The sequence below is a fragment of the Panthera onca genome, chromosome B2, assembly GCF_046562875.1.
Source record: "Panthera onca isolate mPanOnc1 chromosome B2, mPanOnc1 haplotype 2, whole genome shotgun sequence".
Classification (NCBI taxonomy): domain Eukaryota; kingdom Metazoa; phylum Chordata; class Mammalia; order Carnivora; family Felidae; genus Panthera; species Panthera onca.
In genome coordinates this window covers 7573268-7590448 of record NC_138343.1, presented here as the reverse complement: position 1 = coordinate 7590448, position 17181 = coordinate 7573268, and the positions used below count along the sequence as shown (strand labels likewise).

The following is a 17181-nucleotide window of genomic DNA, read 5'->3' as shown; positions in this document are numbered from 1 at the left end:
ATGGAACTTTACATTTACAAAGTGGTAATGTCACATAAGTGGAAAGACTTCGAGCAGGAAAGTTTGAGCTTTTAGTGCAGCCCACATACGTCCATGTTACACAATGATAAAGAGTGAGCTCTTCTGGGGCGCCTGGGTGGCTCAGTCGGTTAAGCGTCTGGCTCTTGACTTTGGCTCAAGTCATGATCTCACCGTTCATGGGATTGAGCCCTGTGTTGGGCTCCGTGCAGAGTCTGCTTGGGATTCTCTCTCTCTGTCTGTCTCTGCGCCTTCCCAGCTCGAGCGCACACACATACTCTCTCTTCCTCAAAATGAATAAACAATAAAAGTGACATCTTCTATAGGTAGGGTGATGCCTTACCGTTCTTCTTCCTGAGCCAAGCCCAGTTCTGTTTTTACTTTAGCATTTGTTTGATAACCTATATTAAAATAAATGCCGGTTACCTCTTGTTTCCTAAGCGTCTGCTTAGTCACGTTTGTAATATCAGTGTGCAGACACAACTTCCTGCCTTTATGGAACTGATACTTTAATAGGAAGAAACAGAAAACAAGAGAAATATATATAAAATTGTTAGATTCCTTGAAGACTGTGTACTCCCTGTTCTTTTACATAGAAAATGTGCCCCTGCCAAGGACTAGACACTATGCCTTCACCAGAGATCTGGATGGGAAGAATGATGACAAAAACCGAGGCCCGGGCATTGTTATGTGGGTCACTCACTGTTGACTGCAGGGAATACTCACGCGCTTCAGAACTGACGTTCTGGAATTTTTTTTCAATCAACTCCTCGAATGGTTTCTCATTCTCCATTGTATTTAAGGCATTGTCCTAGGCTCTACGAGAGAGAGGTTAAACGTATTAAATGCAACCTCTTGGTTCTTCAGCGTTTATCATCTGCTGGAGGTAATATGTAACAATTTGAGATCAGTTCTTGGTGTCTGATAAGCACTTGAATAGTTAGCAACTTTCACTTACCAGACTACATCCCTGTCAACAAAGGGAACTCTGCGCCATCAGTGGGGTCTGTGTATATTGAAAGAATTCTTTTCAGTGCCATGGAATGCTGTCCTTGGGATTCAGCTGACTTCTCTCAATGGGGACTCCTACATCAAGAGGGCAGTAGTATAATTATCTGAGCTACTGTGAGGCCGCTGAAACGCACTTGCGAATCTGGGTGTAAATGTATTGTGAAGTTTGACAAAAGGAAATGTCACCTCCTCCTTTCCTTTTCTTCCCTTCCATTTGGATTGCATTTAAAAGTTTTCTGTTAGGATTAATGTTACTTGATCTGTTAAAAGACCTATCCTTCCTGGGTTGGGATATGGAAACCCCTTCCTGAAGCACAGGAGAGGACTTGGCTGTTTATGCCCCTTTGTGGTGGCAATCTTGTTCTTGTTTTTGACAATTAAAAACAAAGCAGCTAGAACGAGAAGTATAAACAATTGTGATGAGCCATAATTTTGTCAATCGGGAACTTCCCACCCAGTTGATAAAGGGCTCAGCCAGCCTGTACCCTGTTTTGATCAGAATCAACTACTCTCTACAGCTTATCTCTATAAAGGGGTTTCTTTTGTATTTACTACAGTTTTTATGCAGATGTCAGTTAATTTTTACATATGAGCTATAAAAGGTAAAATATTTCTGTTAAAATTGAGGTGGTTGTAGGAAACTGAGTAGAAAGAATGCTAAGCCCAATTTTATGGTTTTTCTTATAAAGTATTAGTGACTTTAAAGAATCTAAAAGCAGTACATTTTGGGGTCCACATTTTATCTTGCAGGGGAGATTCCCTTCGCACATAACCTTCTTGTTTTGGGAAACTATTTCTGGTGGCAGATTTTTTTTTTTTAATTAAAAAAATTTTTAATGGTTTACTTTTTTTTTTTTTTTTTTTTTTTTGAGAGACACAGCAAGCAGAGGAAGGGCAGAGAGAGAGAGGGAGACACATAATCTGAAGCAGGCTCCAGGCTCTGAGCTGTCAGCACAGAGCCCGATGCGGGGCTTGAACTCGTGAACAGCAAGATCATGACCTGAGCACAAGTCAGATGCTTAACCGACGGAGCCACCCAGGTGCCCCTCTGGTGGCACTTCTAACTAGTTGTACCATCCTGGGCAAGTTTCTCGACGGATCTGGCTCCTCCCTGTAAAGGAATGTTCTAGTTTTTTGGTTTCACGGGTTTCTTCAAGGTTTAAAGTTCAGGGATAGAACAAAAAGACCTATCCGTTGAACCTATGCAGTATTTCGGGACCCTGTCTATGTAATAGAATCATTCAAGAGTTGTTGGTTTTAAATTACATGCGAGGGCCCTATCTGCCAGTATTCTGATTTAGTCAGTCTAGGATAGAGTCTTGGCATACATAGTTATTATAAAGTTTCCCCAGGAATTCTTCTGATGCACAGCAAGAATTAAGAATGGCCACTTGGGTCTCAGTTATTCTGAAAGGGGGAATGTGGTAAGAGTCCTTGAAAATGGAAAAGAACTATGGAATTTTTTTCTGAATAAACTGGATATACACCATTCTTAAAAGTGTAATTTAAGGGCATTCACGTACCTGCCTGTATTTAACAAATCTTAAGGGTCCCTGATCCAGAAGCTCCTTCTAGGACTCTGTATTTATCAACTACTACAATCACATAATGTCAAATATGATAGAATTACAGTGGCCACTGATATGTCTGTTGGAAATGCCACTGAGGGCCAGAGACACAGAAACTGATGTTGAAAGTAGGAAATAGTGGGAACAGGTGACTTTTTTTTTTTTTTTTTTTTTTTTTAATTTTTGCTTTGGCCTTATTGACTGTGATCTGACCTCTCTGATCAGTTTCATGACTCCTTTGGAATGCAGAGTTGGGGATACTAATATTTGCCACCGGGCAGTATTTATTTAGTGAGGTGAGAACCTAGGGCATGAGTTTGACTGCATGTGTGATTATTAACAGGGCCCAGGAAAATGCTGCCAGAAATAATGGCACCTTTGTTTTCACAGTGAGCCTCCCCCCACCTTGCCAATAGCACTGAAGGAAAAGTGATATTTGTTATCAAATCAGTCAGGCAATTTACAAATGATAACAAGTTAGAGAGACTGAATTCTTGCTAGTATCTCAGCCTTGTAGTCCTAAATGTCTTTCTCCCATGGAAAGATAAAAACTCTTGACCACGGCCATAAATTGGCTCTGTCTTCTATCACTAGGGCCTTAGGAAGTATGAGCAGCTTTGACCTCTTCCTGCTCTTTTATTGAGATCATGCTCATACTTACTATGTGGTGATAATTTTAGGAGGGCAGAAGAGCAGCAGTAAATACATCAGTAGAATTTCCCAAGGAAAGGAGATAGATAAGTGGCTTTTTGGAGGGTGGACATAGCCTTCTTGTGGTGGGGGCTGGGGGTTGGGACCCTCACACCTTCCGCAAGAACTCTGTGCCTACAAGTGGATTTGAAATGGATTGGCCAAGAGTAAGCATTAAACTAAGACAAAACCCAACTTTTCAGTTTTTGAAACTGATTTCTGCTTTTTCCTGTCCATTTGTGTTGCCTTGATTGCTGCCCTTTTTGTTGTTTTTTTTTTTTTTTTTTTAATTTTTTTTTTTTTAACATTTATTTATTTTTGAGACAGAGACAGAGCATGAACGGGGGAGGGTCAGAGAGAGGGAGACACAGAATCTGAAACAGGCTCCAGGCTCTGAGCTGTCAGCACAGAGCCTGACGCGGGGCTCGAACTCACAGACCGCCAAATCATGACCTCAGCCGAAGTCAGCTGCCACTGAATGAGCCACCCAGGTGCCCCAATTGCTGCCCTTTTTGGGGGGGGGGGGACAGGGAGACGGCTGTTGCTGGCCTCTGCTTTTAAGCGGTAGGATTGAGGTCAGTGGTGATGGATATGGAACGGAGAAGAAAAATTAATCTTTTTTATTTTGAAAGTGCCCGGATGATGTTTTATGGTGCCCTCTGAACGACAAAACACTTCGTAGACTGGCTATTTCCATGTATATTCTGGGCTTAGCATTTGAAAGGCCAGAATTTGACACAGATGACCATGTCATTATCCAGAGTGGAAGGTGTTATTTCTGTAGGTTGTTAGCAAGTGTGGGGATTGGTTTTGGGGGGCACCGTAGATTGGGTTCTGCTGGTCTCCAGCCCCAGGCTTAGTGTTGGGCTGTAACTGACCTGAAGCTAGCAGCTGATATGATCTCATCTTGAGTGTTGCTGGCACATTTTTTTTTTTTTTTTCCTCAGGAGGTCTGTGTTAAGTTATCTTTCCTTTTCCAAACCCAAAACAAAGAATTTTGGCTTGCTTTGCACACCCTCCAGGTATGTCTGGCGGTTTCTGATGAGTGAGGTATTGTCCTCCGGTTTATTTCTAAGGAAGTGTCTGTTGACACAATACGCATTTCAATCATCTTCATTACAGGGCAGTCTGAAGAATCTTTAGGACAAGTCAGGAAAGTCCCCCAGAGCAACTTCAGAAAGACAGGCCTAACCAGGTACCAACAGTTCATATTTCTGCGTTTCTGGCGATGAGTCTAGTGATAATGAGAGACCTCACAGAATATTAAAATCTGTCACTTAGAACTCGATGTCAGGAGATGTGAGCAAGACGTCTCCAGGTGTTTTTCCTGAGTGTATCTATGTGTGTTCTCAGGGCTGTGGAAACGCATAGCACCGCTTTGCTTAATGCAGAGATGAAGTTGCAAAGCTCAGATCAACCTGGGGTATTTGGGACTTCCAGACTCGTTCTTTTCCGTTTCCTGGTCTCAGGTTGTTTACAATACTTGGCTATCAACGATTGCTGTTAAGAAGGCTGTTTCAATTTCAGATGCCTAAGGATGGGAGCATTGGTTTTTGTGGATTTCTGGCAGTGGGACTTGAAAACTGGAGTCTTGGCCAGGTGCCTCTCTTACCTTATATTGGCTCTTGAGCCCCTAACATTCGGCAGAATCTTCCTTTACTCTCCCCCCTCCACCTCCATTCTCTTGCCGGGAGTGTTGTACATGTAGAGATAAGCTAGTTGGACTCAGATGCCCCAAAGCAACCCTAAGCAAGGAAACCTTCATTTTGCTTGGATTTTCTAATTCCTGCCTCCCTTTCTAGTTCAGACTCTTCGGCTGTTTTCTTACAGATATCAAAAGCAATGTGATTTCTCCTTACCATATTTACTTCTGAAGTCCTTTACCGTATTGTATCCAAACCAGCTGCTCCTGGAAGAGTTCACAGTCTATTTGTGACGTATAAATAGATCTCACCACTCCCCTGCCAAAAGACGGGAGGGACAAGGCTGTGGGTGGGGAATTGAGGAGAGAAGTGTTTCATATGAGCCAGGGGTGGCATTGCTTTGGGGTTTTGAGGAGAACCTCAGTAGAACAGTGCCTGCTGATTCTGGGTTCTGTTTAATCAGCTGTTGGATACCCTATCCAGGCCGGGCTGGGCAAAAGACCGGAGTTTCTAATTGGCCTTCTAGAAGTGGAGTTTACTGTTGATGGGAGAGCGGTGCATAATTACTGGCTTTTATGATCCTTTTGGAACATGGTTTATAAACTTTGAAACAAAAGAAACTATAGTAAAACTTTAAATCAGTTTTCAATCTGTGGTTTTTGGCCAACGAAGCGTTTATTATAATATGATAAGAATACGTTTTCCGTGTTTGATTTCATGTGTCCCCAGAGACTTTGGTAACTTCTTAATCATTTGTCTTCAGCCTCTTGACTCTTAAAATCCACACTCGTTTTCTCACTGTACTGCTTTAAGTCTCCATCTAGCTACCTAGGAGGTACATCACCTTAAACGTGAACATATTCAAAGCTAATATGTTATCTTCCTCACCCAGTTTTTCTCCCTTATTGTCTATATTTAGCATGTGTCCAAGTTAGAAGCTGGGATTCACCCTGGACTCCCTTCCTCCTCACAGCCAATTGGGTCACTAAGTCTTCTCTGTTTTATCTGGTGAATATCCGTGGACTCTGTCTTCCCTTCTGTGTTTCCATGGATACTGGTCTAGTCTCTAACCCTTTCTTGGTAGCAACAGATGCCAGCCGTCTTCAGAGTTGGATTTTAAAGGAAGTTTGTGATGACTTCTTTCCCCTGCTTCACATCCTCCAGGGTGTCTAAGACCCTTCCAAAACGGGCTTTTCTGGGTCATTCTCTTCCCTTTTCCCTCCTCATCCTGTGTTTAAAGTGTCCTTCCTTTTAGTGTTAAGGAATAATGCTCTTTCAGATTCTGTGTACGAGCGGGCCTGGTTTTTTTTGTTTGTTTTCCCTTGGTCCTTCCTCCTGGAGACTGTCCTACCTGCTCAAAAGCCTGCCCAAATATCTTCTCTGTGGAACCTCTGTCAGTGTCCCTTTGTCTGTGGCCCCTTTGTTACAGCAAATAGCATATTGAATCATAATTGTTTGTGTCCGTCTCCCTGCTGAACTGGGTATTTCTCAAGAGCGATGACTGTGTAATGTCTGGCACCCAATAGACAGTCAACAAATATTTGCCGAAGGGGAAGGTAAGCTGAAGATAGAAACTCTGGATAGTAAGCATTTTTTTCCTTTTCATATGGGTCATTGTAAAAATGCACATTTATATCTGTTAATAATGAAATCTTTTGGCATATTTCCTCTTTTGCCTTTACAATGACTATATTGCTGTCTGTTGGAGATGAGTATGTAATTTGAAATTAGAAAAATGCAGAACACTGGCATTATGCCCACTTAAAATATCAAGATAGGCCATAACCAACTCCTCCTTGATTGAATGTGTTTGACAGATTATCTCAACCCTGACCTATGTCCTTAGGAAGTCAAACTTCATTTCCTCTAGATGACAAAGTCTCCTACGTGTTTCAGGTGTCTAAAAGTTCACATTTCGGGAGCAGAGATCCTTTCAAGCGTAAATGTTGTAAACTTCTCTAGGGGTAGCAGGAGGTTGGACAGATTGGATCAGATCAAGGCCTGTAGAGACCGAACACTGATGTAGTTTTGTTTTAAAGTACTGAATCCTTGAAGGATTATTGCTGTTGATACATATTGCGAGACGGTGAACAGAAAACTAAGATGAAAAGGATCCGATCAACAAAGTTAACAGTTTTTTAGTAACTTAGGGGCAACTGATTAGGGAATAGTACTTTATTGGGTGTGATCTGGCAGTTTGAGAGCTGCTCAAATGGTTCCTTAATGCTTAACACCAATGTTGGCTGTGTTTGAGTGGCTTGACAAGGTCTCCCTTGAGATTTCCAAATGACTCATTCCAGAGAGTTAAATCTCTCCTGATTTTTAATGCATCATCAAATTAGATACAATTAAAAAACTTTTCAACTATTTTAAATGAAACTAGGTTAAGAGTAGGTCTATCAAATTGTATTTTCTAGGTATTTGGAGATGTTTGTGTTACTGCTATCTAGTTTACATGCATTATAGTTTGAGAATGTACATTGTATGATTGCAGTTTTTTAAAATTGAGTTTTGTTTTTTTTTTTTTTTTTTTTATGACCCATGTTATGGTCTACTTTGTTAACTATTTTATTTACTCTCAAAGAATGTGTATTTTGTTGGTATTGGTTAGTGTTGTCCTCTGCATGTAAACTAGATCCAGTTGGCTGGTAAATTCAGTTCTTTGCTATCATTACTGATTTTCTGTCTACTTGCTCGACTTTTTACTGAGAGGGGTGGAGCTTGAGGTCTCCAGCTAGAATTGCAGGTTTATAGTAGTCCCCCCCGTATGTGTGGGAGATGTGTTCCAGGATCACCCATTGATCAAGTGCAGGGAGTACTCAACCCTATCTCTCCTGTTTTCTGTATAGATATCTAGAATAAAGTTTAATTCATAGGTTAGGCACAGTGCGAGATTAACAATAACAACTAGTCATTTATAGAACAGTTATAACGATTGGCTGTACTACGTTATGTGAGTGTAGACTCTCTAAACATCTTACTGTACTCGCCCTTTTTGTGATGTGAGATGGTGAAATGCCTGTGGGAGGAGATGCAGTGAGGCGAACGATGTAGACGTTGCGAATGTAGCGTTAGGCTGCTATTGATCTGACCGTATGTCAGGAGGGGGATCATCTCCTCCAGGATTGTCCTTGACTGGGGGTAACTGAAACTTCGAAGAGCAAAACCATGGATGGAGGGGCACCAATGTATCTACTGCCCCTTTTATTTTGGTCAGGTTTGCTTTGTGTTTTTTAACCTCTGTCGTTACGTGCATGTACGTATGTGATTGGTAAGCCTTCCTGGTGAATCAGTTCTTTTTTTTTTTTAGTATATGTGTTGCTGAAGCGAGCGCTGAATCCGTCCTCATCCCTGATAATCTTCTTTGTTCTGAAGTCTACTTTCTCTGATATTTATATAGCCATTCACTCCAGCTTTCTTCTTTGACTTAAAAATTTTTTTTTTTTTTTTTTTTTTTTTTTTGGTCTGCCATAATTACCACTCACATGCAGTAGTAGGAGTGAACTGTTGATTTCATTTCTCTTAATAGTGACATTTTATAGACTCTAATACAAGATCACAATCAGGAAATGGACATTAATTCAAATCACTGATCTTATTCAGATTTCCTCAGTTTTACGTGTCACTTGTGTATGTATTCGGTTAAATGCCATTGTATCATGTGTGTGGGGAGCTATTTACCCCCACTGTTAGGGTAGAGTAATTCTGCTCTAAGGATCCTTCCTGTTGCCCTTTTTATCACCACACTCCCCTCTTGTTCCCTTCCTTCCAATCCCCAACCCTTAGCAACCACCAATATGTTTCCCATTTCCTTAATGGTCACTTCCACCATGTTATATAGAATCATACAGCATAGAACTTCTTGGGATTGGGTTTTTTTCCCCACTCAGCCTAAATCTCTAGAGATCCACCCAACTTTGTGTCAGTAGTTATTTTTCATTGAGGAGTAATATGTATCTTATTTGTTTATTAAGATTTTTTTTAATGTTTATTTTTGAGAGTGAGAGAGAAGGAACACGAGTGGGGGAGGGGCAGAGAGAGAGAGAGAGAGAGACAGAGTCTGAAGCAGGCTCCAGGTTCTGAACTGTCAACACAGAGCCCGATGCAGGGCTTGAACTCACAAACTGCGAAATCATGACTGAGTTGGCCGCCCAAGCAACTGAGCCACCCAGGCGCCCCGCGGAGTAATACTTAAATGTTGACTATTAGAAACTAAACATCATTGAGTGGATTTCCAGAGTAGTGGTATCATTTTATATTCCCAGCAGCAATGTATGAATGATCATGTTTCTCTACATTCTTTACAGAACTTGATGTTGTTGCTATATTTTATCTCAACTGTTCTGATGGGCTTGTGAGGATATCTCATTAAGGTTTTAATTTGGATTTCGCTAAGGGTTACTGATGTTGAACATCTTTGCGTGTACCTACTTGCTATCAGCATATCTTCTTGCGAGAAATGTCTGTTCATGTCCTTTGCCCGGATTGTTTGCTTTTCTAGCTTTTAAAAAAAATTGTTTGCATTATGTATTTTTTTCATTCTTGTAACCTACCTATATAAATATATTTAAAGTGAAGTTTTCATAGACAGCATATAGTTGAGTCATTTAAAAAATTCAACTGTCTCTTTTTGTTAGTGTATTTAGACCATGTATATTTAATGCAGTTATTGATATATTTGGATTTGGGTCCACTATTATTTTTTCTTTTTACTTTTGCTGTCATATTTTGGGTTATTTGAACATTTTTAGTAGTCTATGTTGAGAGTGATTTTTGATATCTCTGTATAGTTTTTCAGTGGTAGCGTCATGGATTATAAAATATGTGTTTAACTCTTTGACGCATAAGTTATATGTTAACACTTTAGGCTGTGGAACTCTTAGCCTGTAGGTCCTTCTACACTTGCTTCTTGATGTCATTGTTGTCTCATGTGTAATATCTATGTGTATTGAAAACCCAGTGGACCCTTTTTGCTTTTAACCATCAAACACATTTTGGAGAGTTCAAGAGGAGAGTAGTCTGTTAGATTTATCCAAATATTTACCATTTCTGTTCTGTTGTTGTTGTTGTTTCCTTTGAGTATCATTTTCTTTAAGAACTTCTTTCAGTTACTCTTTTAGAGCAAGTCTGCTGTCTGTTTCCCCTCATCTGAGAATGTGTATTCTGCTTTAAAAAAATTTTTTTTTAATGTTTATTTTTGAGAGAGAGACAAACAGAAACAGAGCATGAGCAGGGGAGGGGCAGTGAGAGGGAGGCACAGAATCCTAAGCGGGCTCCCGAGCAGGGCTCAAACCCACAGACCGTGGATCATGACCTGAGAGCCGAAGTCAGACGCCCAACTGACTGAGCCACCCAGGCGCCCCTATTCTGCTTTTATTACAGATGTTTTCACTGGGTATAAAATCTGAGATTACAGTTCATCAAAGATTTCATGCTGCTGCTTTCTTCTAGCCTCAGTGGTTTCTACAAGATCTCCACCATCATCCCAATCGTTATTTCCCTCTGTGTAACATGTCATTTTACTTTGGCTACTTTGAAGATTATTTCTTGGTTATTTTTAATTGTGGTAAAACAGACAACATAAAATCTATTATAATCATTTTGAAGTGTACAGTAGCTTCGAAATGAGAGACACGGAGAGAGAGTTATAGTCAAGTTTTGCAGCCATAACCATTCTCTTGTTCCAGAACTTTTCCACACCTCAAATGCAGTATCTTTAGTCTGTAGTAGTTGGTCTTAGCATGGATTTCTTTGGGTTGACTCTGTTTGAGATTTGCTCAGATTTTTGAATCTGTAGGTTCATGTCTTTTGACAAAGTTAGCAAATTTTCCACACGTTTCTTCAAATATGTTTTTAGTACATATTTTTTCCCATATCCTTCAGGGATGTTGATGGCATGGATGTAAACGCTCCGTTGAGAGCCACATGTCTCTGAAGCTCTGTTCATCTATTTCTGTATTTTTTTTCTGTTCAGATTAGATAATTTGTATGATTAGCTTAAAGTCTACTGACTCTTACATCTCGAATCTTTGCTCTTGAGTCCATTCAGTGATGTAAAAAATTTTTGGTGATTGTCATTTCTAGTTCTAGGATTTTCATTTGTTTTTCCTTTACATTTCCTATTTCTTTGCTGAGACATTTGAACATTTGTTTCAAGAATGGTAATGATTGGCCATGAAACGTTTAGATAATAACTGCCTTAAAGTCTTTGTCCCATAATTTCAACATCTGTATCATGTCGGCATTGGCGTCTGTTGACTATCTTATCCTGTGCAAGTTGAAATTCTCATGGTTCTTAGTATGTTGAGTAATTTTGGAATCTATCCTGAATATTTTGAAGATTACATTATGAGACTCTGGGTTGTGTTTACATCTTATGAAGGATGTTGAATACTTTACTTTCTTTTAAGCAGGCAGGTTAGGTTCAGGCTGCAAGTTCCAACCTATGTTCGGTGGGGGCTGTGTCACGATTAGTTTATTTTCCAAAGTCCTTGTGGTAGGTACTCTTCGGGTCTTTCTTGGGTGTGAACCTTCCAGAGGTCCTTCTGTGACCTGTGCAGTGATCTGTCTGTTCATTTCTCAAAGTCTTTGGTATGTGATGACAATCTGATCCACACGTCAGGCTTGGTGATGATCCCTGCGATTCATAAACCATGTTACAGGGTCACCTTTCTGAGCATCTCTGCATCTTCCCTGTATCTCTGTTCCTCAGAGATGGTATTTTCAGTTCAGCAGGTTCTGCCGTGTGCTTCCCTCTTTGCGCCCAAGAGGCAGAAGGATGGTATAAAAGAACTGCGAGGGCGTGGCCTCCGTGTCTCATGGTCACACCTTGGCCAAATGGATAGAAGGATCCTCGTCCTCAGGGTTCTTATTCTTGTTGACTTCCCGCAGAGCTCTCTGCCCTTGCTGCCACCAAGCTGGCTGGGGGCAAGGGCCTGAGAAAACTGGCAGAAAAGGGAAGACACAGAGGAGAACTGGGAGTTTCTACACTCCAGGGAATGGTAGGAGTCGCCGTGTCCTTCCGTGAGCGAGAATAAGAAGGATGGCAGCTTTCTCCTACTTGAGTGCGGGGCTCATTTCTAGGTTTCTGGCTGTGTTAAAGTCGGGTCAAAGGATTCTCCTGGAAAATGGTGAACTTATGGTCACTTGGAACCGTGGATTCCGTTGGTCTTGTTGATTGGCCTGCTGCAGACTTCTCAAAGTGTTCAAACAGCTCCTCGATGTTGTGTGTCCAGGTTTTAAAATTGTGTCCAGTGGAAGAGGTGGATGGAATATGCCTATGTCATTGTCCCCAGATCTAAAAGTCTGATCTAATCCCTGTTGAGTTTTGAACAAGATAGGGGATGGCTTTTTCTGTTTCCCACACTGACGAGGGAGTCATGCATGTAAATCTTGAGGACCGTATTAATTTCGGTACCGTTCATGAGTTGTACATGGTTGTAGGTGATCTGAATGATCATGAAACAGGTTTTTATGCATATAGAAATGTGGGACTCTAGGTAAGGGAACAGAATTAAAAAAAAAAAAACATTGATACACAGGAGTATGTGTGCATATATACACTCAGATACACAATTTTGATAAACTTAATTTAAAATCTGATGAAGTTTTCAGTGATGATATAATTATCTTAAACTCAAGCAGTGGGATGCTGTACTTAGCTCATTCTTATCCTAAAAGGTAAACATCAGTAATGCAAGAGTGTATGAATCTCTGTGAAATGATTGACATGAAAACTTTAATTTTCCTGCTTTACCATGTTTCGTATTCTTGGCATCGAACAGAGAGGAGCCTTAGGAAAAAGCTGAAAGGAGTAAGTGGCAGAGTTGGACGACTCATGTACAGTCAAATTTGGCCTATTTTCAAAGGGAATCAGAAGAGGAGTTTCTGCTGCTTTATAGATGTCTAGCAGAGAAGGATTCAGTATAGGGCATTGAGTTAGAACCATTGACGGGACTGGAGGAGCAAATCCAGATCAGGGACTGCAGGCTTCTCCCCGAGCGTGTGCTCATCTGCCACAAGGTTGCCCACTCAGCCCCTTTGGGGCTGTAGGCCGCTGTGCTGCCTTCCCTCCTGGAGACTGCGTAGTGTGGGACTCAGCCCCAGCGTGCTGCTGTTATGTCTCCAGAAGCCAAGACGAGCTGATTCTGCTAGTGTCTCATTGCACGAACCCACAGCTACAATCTTCCTGGGCCAAGCGAGTCTAAGTGTAATTTCCAGGCTTGAAGCCTTGCTGGTGGGGTTAGAGTTTAGGAAAATAGGGATGATGATTAAGGTATTTAGTTCAGTGACCTCTTAGAATTTGTTTTTATCTTGCAACGTATTGTCTGGTAAACAAGATTCTAAGCTGCCTGAGGGTAGCAGTCGTCTCTGCATTCTTCAGAACTCCACAAAGCATGGCTCCCAGGGACTCGTGCTTGCTTAGTGTTATTTTCATACAATCGTGACCAGAAGACCAAGCATGCCTTCATGTGACAGACTGATGTTACTTGGCACTTGTTGCTTCTAGAGCAGTCGGCCAGCCAGAGGGACCTTTTCTTGAGTCCCTGGGGCAAAAGCCAGAGCAACTTAATCCTGTATTCCAGAGACTTCTGGGCTTACATCATGCACGATAGCATGTGCCTCTACCTTTTGAAGAACAAATGGTCTTTCTTACAAGGTGAAGACTGTGGAGGCCGAGGACTATGCAGACAGATCAGTGAGTATCTTGTGCAGGGGATTTTCTGCACTTGTTAGCGAAACCGAGGCAATTTCTCACCCTCTCAGCTGTGTTGAGAAAAGATCAAAGCATTCTGCAATAAACTCCAAGGCCTTTTTTTCTAAGCTAAGTAGAACACATTTCTTAAAAGCAAAGTCACATGAAACCTGGCTGCTTAAATCCTGCAGAAGTTTTGGCATATTTCCATCTGGCCTGTTTCCAGGTTTTTTTTTTGTTTTTTTTTTTTTTAATGGTTAGTTTGCATATATTACTAAATCTTTATGAGATCTTTTGTGTCCTCTTGTACGTTTTTTTAATAAACTTTTTTAAATGTTTTGTTTTTGAGAGAGCAGGGGAGGGGCAGAGAGAGAGGGAGAGAGAGGATTGGAAGCAGGCTCTGCACTGTCAGCACAGATCCAGATGTGGGGCCTGAACCCACGAACCGTGAGATCATGACCTGAGCCAGAGGCACTTAACTGAGCCACCCAGGTGCCCCTAAATTTTTTTTAAAGCTTATTTATTGAGGGCACACGCACGTATGTGCACGGGTAAGGGAGGGGGCAGAGAAAGAGGGAGAGAGAGGATCCCAAGCAGGCTTCACACTGTGACTGTGGAGCCTGGCACGGGACTGGATCCCAGCAGCCCTGAGACCATGCCCTGAACCCAAATCAAAAGTCAGATGCTCAACCTACTGAGCCACCCAGGTGTTCCTGTGTCCGGTTTTATTAGATAGGCCACAGTTTACCTTTCCTTGTTGAGTATTTTTTTTTTTTTTTTTGTCATTAAAATTAATGCTGCATGGCCTATGGTGCCTAACGTTTTTTTTTATACTTGATACTGTTTCCTTAAAGTCCTAGCAGCAGAGCTACTGGGAGCAAGTGAATGAAACACTCTTTTCCTTTACACCGAACGTTTTTCTTTATAATGTATGTGCACAAAAGTAAACGGATCGTAAGTATACCGCTCAAAAAATACTACAAATTCTCGCATAGGCAGTGGTGGAATCATTGCCAGTACCTCCAAAACCATCCTCAGGCTTTCTCTTAGATGAGTTCCGCTGGGATTTGAACTATATACGAGTGGAACATCCTCGTTCATATTCTTTTGAGTTTGGCTTCCCACCCCCATCACGTTTGGAAGGTTCAAAGGTGTTACCATATTTATTTTAGTCCTCGTGTAAGATTTCATTATATAGACGGTCCGTTCCACTGTTCGTAGACATAGGTTATGTCTGGTTTTTGGCATGAATGATGATGCTGTGAATATTTTTGTAAAAATATGTTGATACATGTGTCCCGTTTTGTTAGGTATGCACACGTTTACACAAACACACGTGCCCTAGGAGCATAATTGCTGTATGATAACTAACTGGAATTAGAATAAAAACCTTAAAAAAAAAAAGGGGGGGGGGCTACAATGTCACAACGTTTTCATGGACTCAGCTGGCATTGCCAAAGAAATTTGGAAGCTGGTTGTATCTTTTTATTTTACCAGTTCGAGTGTAGGAAGTTTTTCTGGGGAAGGTCTTTGAGAAGATGTGACCGACAGTTGGCCCATGAGTCTAGACCTAGGCAATCAGAGGCTCCTCATCACTGCCCCCCCTGCCTGGGAATGTGGGTTCCCCTTTGCCTCTTCCCATCCCAGAGGCTGCTCCTAAAACATAGCCTTGAGATAGTGGCGTTGTGTCGGGAACACCTGCGTGGGATACACGACTGAACCCAGTTAAAATCTCTATGTAAATTTTTACGACGGGTTGGGTGTGGGGAATCCATTCATGTTGGTGCCGCCCAAGACAAATCTCAGACGTAAGTGCCTTTTGCTTTATTAAAACTACTGCCTACCAGCCTGGTGTAGCCTGCCTCTGTCTTGCTCTCTCCCTGCCATCCCTGTGGTGCTGGTTTGGTGCTGAGGGGAGGTTCACGTGATACCTGGGAAGCTCCCGAGGAGGTGATGAACCACCAAGTTTCTCATTGCTTTCCATTGTTGTTATTTTTTATTATTATTATTTTTTTAACGTTTATTTATTTTTGAGACAGAGAGAGACAGAGCATGAACGGGGGAGGGTCAGAGAGAGGGAGACACAGAATCTGAAACAGGCTCCAGGCTCCAAGCTGTCAGCACAGAGCCCGACGCGGGGCTTGAACTCACGAACGGTGAGATCATGACCTGAGCCGAAGTCGGCCGCTTAACCGACGGAGCCACCCAGGCGCCCCTCCATTGTTGTTTTTTTGTCAACGTTTGTCGTCGTCAGACATGTTCGGTTTTGCCATTCGGGTGCGTTTGTAGGAGTATCTCATCATGGTTTAAATTTATATTTCCCTCTGATGGCTAATGATGTCCATAGCCTTTTTTTTTTTAAGGTTTTTATTTTAATTCCAGTTGGTTATACAGTGTTACGTTAGTTTCAGCTGTACGGTGTAGTGACTCAGCCCTTCCAAACATGGCTCGGTGCTCATCACAGGTGTGCTTCTTAATGCCCGTCATCTATTTCCCCCCTTGCGCCCTTCCTTCTGGTAACCATCAGGTTTCTATAATAGCCAGTTTCTTGATTTCTTTTTCTCTTTGTTTCTCTTTGCCCATTTATTAAATTCCACATAAGAGTGAAGTCATACGGTATTTGACTTGCTCTGACTTATTCCACTTAGTATTATGCCCTCTAGATCCATCCATATGGTTGTAAATGGCAAGATTTCATTCTATTTTATGGTGAGTATTCTGTCGTACATCTATACCGCATCTTTATCCATTCATCAATCAGTGGACCCTGGGCTGTTTCCATAATTTGGCTATTGTAGATAATGTTGCTCTAAACATTTGGGTGGATGTATCCCTTTGAATTAGTATTTTTGTGTCCTTTGGGTAAATATTCAGTCAACGGCCTTTTTAGATGCTTCACGTGCACGTGGATACTGTTTTTGAACAATTTAATCAAGTTTCTTGCCCATTTTTTATTGAATTTTACTTTTTTTGGGGGGGGGGCTTGTAAGAGTTCTTGGTATATTTTGGAAAAGAGCCCTTTGATGGTTGTGTTACACATATCTTTGCCCACCCTGTGGCATGCCTTTTTGCTCTTATAATCGTGCTTTTTGACGAATAAGGGCATTGATATTAATGTGCTCGAACTCATTAGTCTTTTCCTTTGTGATTAATGTCATTTGTGTTATGTTGAAGAAATTTTTTTTCTTTCCCCAAGTCGTGGGGGGTATTCTGTGTTACTTCCTGGAAACTTGATTGTTTTATTTTTCACGTGTCGATCTACAGTCCACGCAGAATTAGTTGACTTTTAGGTAAGCTGTGAAATAAAGGGCTAATCCCCACCCCCATAGAAAAGTTGAACCAGTCATCTGTTGAAAACTCCATCCTTTCCTAAATGCCTTGTGGGGCCACTTGATCATAAACGAACTTCCTGGATGTGTGAGTTCCTTTGCATCTCCTGGTAAAACATGAGGTGTTGTTTATGGCTAGCTCTCTCTCTCTCGCTTCTGCTCTGGCTGGGCTCCATACACTGTGGTCTTTGTAGTCCCTCACTCTAAGATTTTACATGGAATACCAA

General features: G+C 41.5%; 1 protein-coding gene across 1 annotated transcript in view; it reads left to right on the top strand.

Annotated features, from left to right (window-relative positions):
- Positions 1-17181, top strand: part of LOC132666666 (uncharacterized) — a 612017-nt gene that overhangs the window by 203575 nt on the left and 391261 nt on the right. The gene's annotated exons all lie outside the window — the stretch shown is intronic.